The sequence below is a fragment of the Triticum urartu genome, unplaced genomic scaffold, assembly GCF_003073215.2.
Source record: "Triticum urartu cultivar G1812 unplaced genomic scaffold, Tu2.1 TuUngrouped_contig_8340, whole genome shotgun sequence".
NCBI lineage: Eukaryota > Viridiplantae > Streptophyta > Magnoliopsida > Poales > Poaceae > Triticum > Triticum urartu.
In genome coordinates, this window is record NW_024119279.1 from 3,367 (window position 1) to 10,483 (window position 7,117).

General features: G+C 40.1%; 1 long non-coding RNA gene across 5 annotated transcripts; it reads left to right on the forward strand.

Annotated features, from left to right (window-relative positions):
• Window positions 1–1,144: 1,144 nt before the first annotated feature.
• Window positions 1,145–6,429, forward strand: LOC125531900. 5 transcript variants are annotated; one of them, XR_007293595.1, is made up of 7 exons: window positions 1,145–1,347; window positions 1,620–1,801; window positions 2,231–2,550; window positions 2,642–2,869; window positions 4,661–4,760; window positions 5,562–5,690; window positions 5,891–6,429. It is a non-coding gene; the product is annotated as an uncharacterized LOC125531900 (long non-coding RNA). The 5 variants fall into 5 exon arrangements; XR_007293592.1 differs by having other exon boundaries at window positions 2,219–2,869; XR_007293591.1 differs by having other exon boundaries at window positions 2,231–2,869.
• The last annotated feature ends 688 nt before the right edge of the window (window positions 6,430–7,117 follow it).

Consider the following 7,117-nt stretch of genomic DNA (forward strand, 5'->3'; position numbering starts at 1 on the left):
CAAACAAATGGATGCAGAGGGAAGCCCAATCCGCGGAGGAAATGAGGGAGGAATACCACCCTCTCATGGGGCCTGGGAGTGGGGATGAGCTGCCCCGTTTCGGGAAGCCGGTGCGCGATGTTGCTAGCCAGATATCCGGCCTTCCTTAGCTTTTTGATGTGTCCCTCCGTGACGGAGAAGACCATCCACTTGCCTCCTGCTCCGGACATGGCTGGAGAAGGTCGAGGCGAGGAGTGTGGACTTGGGCGCTGGAGCTCGAGTGCGCAAGAATGAATAGGCGAAGGGGGAAGAAGGCGTAGGTGAAAAGGTGGATCCTTATCCCCTTATATGGGTGGACGCAACTACATGTCCCCACCAGCCTGGTAAAACTCGCTTATCTCCCAAGCATCGTAATCAAAGGCGCGGTTGGGTTACCCACGCCCGTATTGATGAGAATCCCGGAATAAGGGGACACGATCTCTGCTTTAACAAGACGTGCCAAGGAAACCGCCTCGCATAACGCGCTGAGATAGAACAGTAAAACGGTTCGAATAAAAGCTTGACCGTGGTGTGATGTCACACTACGGAATACGTCAGCAGATTAGATTTGTGTAAATATTATTCTCTCTATGGCAATATGTGGAAACTTATTTTTCAGAGCCGGACACTATCTTTGTGTTCAAAATCTTCTATGAAGTACTTGGAGGAGGAACCCGCCTTGTAATGCCGAAGACAATCTGCGCGCCGGACTTGTCGTCATTGAAGCCTGGAGGGACTTTTTTTGGCGTGGAAGGCAAGCTTGGCGATACGGATATGCAGATCTCCTACCATTGTAATCGACTCTATGTAACCCTAACCCTACCCGGTGTCTATATAAACCGAAGGATTTTAGTCCGTAGGACAACATACACATCAACAATCATACCGTAGGCTAGCTTTTAGGGTTTAGCCTCCTCGATCTCGTGGTAGATCTACTTTTGTACTACCCATATCATCAATATTAATCAAGCAGGACGTAGGGTTTTACCTCCATCGAGAGGACCCGAACCTGGGTAAAACTTCATGTCCCTTACCTCCTGTTACCATCCAGTCTAGACGCACAGTTCGGGACCCCCTACCCGAGATCCGTCGGTTTTGACACCGACACTCGCCGATTTAATCTACACAGACACTCAATCCTCAGAACTCCCGATCGACGGCAACTCGACCGGGGGCTGGGGTGAGAAGACTTCGACAATGCAGACGAGGAAGATCACGTCGTGGACGATTGCCTCAGGGTCCTTTGTTGTCATGGCACCGTTGACCCTGTGCTGCGGGCCGGCGAGGTCGTTGAACTTGCCGAAGGCATCACCAAGCTTCTATCTCTAGGTTAGATTCAGGCACCTGTAATCTATGTGCATCATATTGCTCATCGTTAGTTCGGTTGTGCCATTCGTTTCGATTACTGTATGCCTGAGCACCTAGCTTAATTAGAGCTCACAACCGCAGTAATCATCCATTTATGCTGCTTAAACAGTTTCTCATGTGCTCTCTAATTTAGTGCATACACATTTTGACTGAGTGGCGGAGATATAGAGAAATTGTTTGATTTTGGTGCAACATGACTCTGATGATTATTTTTTGTTACCTTTCCTATTTAGATCTGCACCAATCCTTGTCAGAAAATTGAGAAGTCATGGCATAGTCAAATCTGAACAAGCCGTGTGGAGCTTCGCCATGAGTCTGCGCATGAATTTGGGAATGGACGGATGTCACTCCGAAGAAGTCAGAGAATATTTTCAATGCGCAGCAGGACAAGAGAAAAGAAGAGAAGCAAAGAGAGGTGGGTTATCGCTCCTACATTGCTTAAATGAACATCTTGATTTTTTAGAAAGAAGGCATATACCCGACATTAAATTAATGACACCCTGAAAAATAGAAAAGGCAAAAGAAACACGATACAAGGTACATGGTTGTGTAGGACCAGCTTATAAGACATGAAGCAAACCATGCAATATAAAAATATAACAGAGTGGAATTTCTACTCCCAGATGCACCTACACCGTCCATGAACAGTAAATTCAAAAGAAAATGAAAAACAGAATAAACAAATATGAAATTTTGAGACATGAAATTAGATCAAAAGTTTTAGCATCTTGCAAATTTTTCACCACGAAATAACATTCGTGGTGAAAAATGAGGCGTAAGTAGATTCACTCATTTTGCTTCGTAAGTAGTCCATATTGAAATCTATATAAAGACTTCTATTTAGGAACGGAGGGAGTACAAAAGAAACGCCTCTTGATCGTCGAAGTCCTCAGCCACGAAGCGAAATACCAATGAGGCATAAGTAGATGATGAACACATAGCAAGCACTGCGCAGGAGTGAGATCACGTCAATCAATATTGATTTGTTTGATTTGATGAATATTCTACCATTTGAAATAAATTTGAATGTTATTGTTTATTATTATTATGGAGTGTTTGGCAGTGTGAGCATGTAGTATAAGAGTACCTTATCCGTTCAGCGGGGTGCTCCAACTTTTGATGCTGGCGAAGCTTTTGCAATGATGGCTGCATCCTCCATCATTTGTTAGTCTCCGTTGGAGGTTTAATTAAACTGAAGTAAATATGCTACATTCTTTTGTCAAATAAAAACATGACTGCCTATTTTGCTTGTCAGGACCAAGATCTCTAGCTATCAATGAAATTTTCAGAGTAGTTTTTGTTGCCTCTGTGTAACCCTGATAGCAGCTTCTTGGAAGGTTCAGATGTGTGGCAAAGGATTTCAATTTTCCTGTTTACACAAAGGAAACTTGAGGAAGGTTCAGATTTCTCATGCTTGGTTCTGTCCTCTCAGGGTTACATAGACAAAAATGCCTCCTATTTACACAAAGGCAACTTGAGGAAGGTCCAGATTTCTCATGACTGCTTCTTCGGCATTTCATGCATGTGCCATCTTATTAGAAAATGTAGTTTGTTTTATAGCTGATGATGCTTGATGCTTTTATCGATTAGTAAATGCTCAGTTTTAGCTCATAAACTACATGGCAAAAGCTAATTCCGATGGGTCTCATGCAAATAATTTTCATCTTTAGACATGCCTTTAGTTGATTATTTAATCCTTTTATAAGAATCTATTTAGCTTTGTATTGTTGCAGTTTCATTATATATCCACTTACCAATGCATCTAAAGATTCAACAATGTAGAATCCAGCATCAGTCTTGGGACTACAAATTGTTTCTTCATTCCTCCGTGTTGCACTGTTAGGTGATAAGGGGTCGAGGTCGTATGTTCGTCGTGGCATCAATACACTTCACTTTCCTTTTCCTTTTCCCTTTTTCTGTTCTTGCATTTATTTCTTCTTCGCGGACCTCTCTGTCTACTGCTTTAATATGGTTCTGATTAGTGCCCTGCATCTTCCAAGATATATGGATTTTGGTCGAGGCAGTCATCACATAAGTAAAATGCTATCAACCTCTCAATTTCTGAATGGATTTGTTAAATTGCCTTTCTCTTGTTGGATCACATGCCTGATTTGTTTGTTGTCCTTGAAGCAAATACCATGACATGAGCTTTAAGATTTCAAAGATACAGAAGGTTGACAGAAGGAGGATACACTGATTTCAGCTGCGGGCATTGAGCTGAGTCTCTCCCTAACAGGTAACTCACCTTTCAACATATTCATTGCAGAAGCAGAAACAACGGGATACATGACCTGCATACTTGCATTCTGACATGTTTTTGCCCATGCCTCAAATTGGAATGATGTCCATGCTGTTAACCTCTACAACTTACCCACACTTCAGATAACCCAAGGTCTGGAACCCCAACAATTTTAGTACGTAGCAAATGTAACTTCTTCTCTAACAAAAATAATAGTGAGAGGCATGTTTCAGTTAGTTTTACCCTGAGAATTGATCATCATTCTGTAACCTTAAGACAAACATATAACTTGTGACATATTCATGCAGATGTGTGCTTTGCAAATCGACTGACCTTTTCTGTCTTCTGTGAATAGATGTTGAATGCTAATATAAATCTGCAGTATGTCTCAGTAAAAATGTGGACTTCATAATTTGTCTTTCAATGGTGCATAGTTCAATTTTGTCTTCCTAATTTATACAGTATCAGCTCATATGCCGATTTATATCATAAATAAGTATTCACTCTTACAACACCACCATGCATGTTTTCTACACTTCTCCAGAAGTCCATCTTTCAATTTTGATTTGCATAACCATGCATATATAGTGTATTGAAGCAGCAAATGGCATTTACCATGCTGCTAAAATAAGCATCAAAATTGAAGAGTGTATTGAACCAGTGGGAGAAGTTAATGTTCCACGGAATTGCTAATACCGTTTCCAAGGTTTAATGTTTGTTATTGACCTAAGAGAAAATGGGTTCTGCATCTCTGATGTGATGTATTTCTAACAAACAGTGGCAAAATGCACGGGTAATTACTCTTATATAATTTGATGCTTGAAAAGTTGTAGAGTCGGTGCCTCTCTTTGAAGTGTACATGATGTAATAAGAACAAAAAATAAAGAAGCATCTTGAGTACCATGCCCAGATACAGTTTTAATGCCCACAGCTCTATTTTGTTCCATTAGAAAATACAATTATATTTTGTTACATTCAGGTAATGTTATATCATGCACGTGTGTTACATGTGTATCTCTCTACTTTGTGCTCCAGATTTGTTTCCCTACAATATGGCGGATTAATGTATATTCTTCTGAAGTCATAGTACATTCATGGTCTGTATATATGTTTGTATGCTGCAAACCTGAGTCTGGTAGGCAGCGGCTGATTTCTTCATTTGCTATCTTTATATTCTTCAAAGCAATTTAATTTCTTATCATGCACGTGTGATGAACCTACAATCTAGAGCACATGGAAACTATAGATAATTTGTTCTATTGCCTCTGTGAACTTAAGTTATGGCTTTTAAAAGTATTTAAACACCATGTCTTTTATATGGCTGTCTACCTTTTCCAAAAGAATTGATATTCTATTTGGTGTAATTCAGGAACAACTGAGCTATCAAACATAATATAGGATGCAAAAATAGAAGTATATGAGCATGTAGTGTATAATACGGGAGATTAGGGGAATGTATTGACAAGTGACAATCGTATTTCCTTGCATCCTCGATGCTGCTTCCTTAACTCACATAGTAGTTCTTTTAATATGTACCGTACTCGATTTGATTGGCAGGCTTCAGGTAATTTGTGTTTGTGTGGTAACATCAGCGGATCTGTACTGCTACGAATTACATCATGGACTATATGCTACTTTATTAATTATAGTTTCTTTGTTCAGTTAGTTCTCTAGAAAAAAACACTTCTTTTCCCGATGCATATGTTTTTTTTTGTGAATTCCCGATGTATATGTTTAATACTAATCTTCCAAAGATTGTTGTAAGAAATAACTATATTTACTATCTTATCTCATTAGTGGGCTAATTCTATAAAAGAACTAATAAGGAGATTTCTTAGCAGTACTGTATATGTTTGGAGCAGTGAGATAATTTTATCCTATATGACTTTCTTTCTCTTGCCTTTCCTGATTTCGTTTTCCCCTCCATTTTTTTCAGGTTTCAAAGTTTGGCCGCTGCTAACTTGATTTGGAGACATTTCCTGTTAGGAGTTAAACTTTGGTTTGGAGGCATCGAGCTTTGGCTGTAACTAGCTTTGTTACTTGGTATACCTCTGTCAGCATAAAGGTAAACACTATCTACCACATTGTTTAATATGGGGTTTACTCTGGTGCCACGTGTACTATATTGCTAGATTTAACTTTAATCTATGAGTTGCTTCGTATCTATTTCGGCATAAATGTTTCATCATACTAGGATTTAATTGGTGATCTTACTTTTGTTGCCTTTTGGTGACTATGAAATATATTGCATTTTCATGGAAGCAGGAGCCGGGTATTTGTTGAGCGGGTTGTGGGAGAGGCGGTCGGCGAGCGCGGGCTAGACGGGAAGGTGATGCTTGCGATGGCGACCATGCCGGCGGACAGGGAAAGGTCGATTGTGTCCATCATGGTGTTTCCGAGGGAGAGCGAGGCATCTACCATCGCGCATCTGAAGAAGTCGATGCTCGGGGCGAGGTTGACCACCGTGGCCGGCGTGAAAGCGGATGGACTTAAAGGCCGGTGACAGGTTTGCCGTCAATGCACCGTCTCTCAACTTGGTGGAGAGGCGAAAGGAGAGCGGTGGCACCATGAAGACCTCGACGACTGCTGCTGTGACCATGACCAGGCCATTGTGTTTGTAAAAAGATACTAATTGTATACATATCCCCCAGCTCCAAAAACATTAGATAAATATCCAACTTATTATTGAAAAATCTTGATTCAAGATAAATGGAACCTTTCCTATATACAATGAGCTTATTATTTGAAGGTTGCATTGATTGTGCTATTATTGCTGAAATAAGAGGCTTATGTGAATTTGTCAATCTTTGTATACCTTGTAATAGTGATTGTCAATCTTTATGTACCTTGTAATATTGACTGTCAATCTTTGTGTACCTTATAATAGTGACACATGGATGTGTGAAGTTGACTGGTACTCCCTCCGTAAAGAAATATGAGAGCGTTTAGATTCACTATTTTAGTGATCGAAACACTCTTATATTTCTTCTTTAGAGAGAGAGTACTAATACTACTTAAAAATGGATGATATATATTCAGTTATGAGTTCTTGGGTGGTGGTGGCGATCGATTTGGTTAGTTAAAGACATACGAAGATTTCCAGAAGGAAAAAAGTGAAGAGAATTTATATTCGTCGTTGCATGATGAAATCTGAATGTAACCATGCTTAACCCGTATTTCTAAATTGGAAGAATAGTTTGATCAACATGCTCATATTTTTATTATTCCGTGGCAACGCATGGGAGTTCAGCTTTTGACCGTAGCAACGCACGGGCCTTCTACTAGTCATGATAGGTATTAACTTTAGAGCCATCCCCTATTCCTCAAATTAGTCCGTGCATTAGCAGATTTCTACCATGTACTCCCTCCGTTCCTAAATGTAAGTGTTTTTAGACACTTCAAATGGAATACGACATACAGATGTGTGTAGACATATTTTAGAGTGTATATTCACTCATTTACCTATGTATATAGTCAGTTGGTGAAATCTCT